Genomic DNA, 1,797 nt, shown 5'->3' with positions numbered 1-1,797 from the left:
CATTTGCAATGTAGTTTTCGTTGGCTTTGAAGGGAAGTAGAAGGGATGGGATAGTTCTCCAAGACTTGAGAAAGTCTTCTCTTTGAGCCGAAGTCTGTTCGGCTGTCCGTCAGGACGTGTAGGTCACTTTGAAAGGCTTTAAATATGTTGGCCACATTAGCTTCTCTGTTTCAGTAATGCGCTTAAATGTTGGACGGCGAGTATAGAATCCCCCTTACACTGCCGTTAGTGAATAGACTACTCTTTCCCAAAGTTGATGCCTTCTTGGTTGGGTCCCATCTGCTGCGATTGAAAGGCCTTGAAAAGGGTTTTCTTTTTGGATTGTTCCCATATCCAAAGAAAGCCCTGGCTCTTGTTGGCAGCTGAGTTCTCTGGGCAGACACACAGGCCCTAGACATCCCCTCCCATTCCATTCTTACTTTCTCAGGCCTTTCAGGAAGGCAGGCTTAGGAAAAAGGAGGAATAAAAAATGCTTTCGACGTCTGCAAGGAAGACCTTTTTGTGTGATTGGTTATTTTTCAGTGTGAAGATTCATATGGATGGCCGTAGTGTTTGTATGAATCTCAAATCCTTGAGTCCTTGACATCAAAAATAGGATCTGTTGACAAAGAGCGCCGTCGTCCAATTAGCATTTCACATAAAAACCATTGGGATACGTCACGTACGCCAATGGCCAGTTCTCCCTCTAGCTTCTACACTGTTTTTTTTAAATGAATTACAATTCATCTGGAGGAACCCCCTCCCAAGGTTAGTTGGAGTGTCCCAGCTCATATTCAGATATGTCTTATCTGTTCTTCTCAAGCCTCTCTGTTTTCAATGCAAATAATGGTCGTGGTTCTGCAGAATGGCAGTCCTGCCCGGGTACCATCCCTCATTCAAGAGCCTTTGTGCTGCACCATTTAAAGAAGCTGTCAAGTTCTTTCTGCACTTGGCAGGGAAGGCCAAATCTACAGTGCCACAGAACTGGCAAAAAGGAAACTTTTTTTTGTTTGCTTGCTATTGTATAGGGCTGAGTGAAGGGGAATTTTAGCAACATGTAATTTACTCTTGAGGCTTTTACAGTACGTCGCTTTAGTGATGGTAATTTCCGCCTTTGTAGGTATGAAAGGATAACCATCAATCAGTTGTCAATTGGTCAATTGCCGAAGTGATGAAAAGGAAGGGCTTGAACAATTCCCCCTCTTTGGCTACCTAGAGGACTCAGAGTGTGGGGTAAAATATGGCAGCTGGATGGGTTAAGAGAGTGGAACAGGATCACAGGTAGAGACCTGGTAAGACTTTAAAAAGTTACTGATGTTATTGATGAAATTTTTGAAACATTTAAACCAAGGGAATGTTTTTATTATAATTGAACACTTTTAACATTAAATGTCTTGTTTATTAAATTCAGTTTTGCAATTATTCTACTGTGGTTTTAACTTTGAATAGTTTCTTGGGGATGTTTAAAACAGCAGTGGATAGTTATGTTCATGCTGAGGCAGGCTTGTTCAGTTGCATATTTTACAGTTGATCCCAGAAGGAGATCTATTCAGGAGTTAGTTGCAGAGCCATGGGTTTGTGGTGTCTATTTGAATCCCTCCCTTCAAAGAAGACCGTGCTGAATAAAGAATGTTTATTGTGTAGTCTGCTACAATGTGAAAACATTCTGCCCCCGGCAAACCAACCCTCCACCTTCCCGCAACACACTTCTCATCCACTTCCACCGATATTGATTTTGGTTTACATCTAGTATCGCCCGCAAGCTGAATGAACAGGATTACAGGCCGCAGAAAAGCGTGAGATATCATCAGCTTGTGA

Source organism: Garra rufa, chromosome 7, assembly GCF_049309525.1.
Source record: "Garra rufa chromosome 7, GarRuf1.0, whole genome shotgun sequence".
Classification (NCBI taxonomy): domain Eukaryota; kingdom Metazoa; phylum Chordata; class Actinopteri; order Cypriniformes; family Cyprinidae; genus Garra; species Garra rufa.
The sequence above is the reverse complement of the archived record's forward strand: the minus strand, read 5'-3'. Positions refer to the sequence as shown.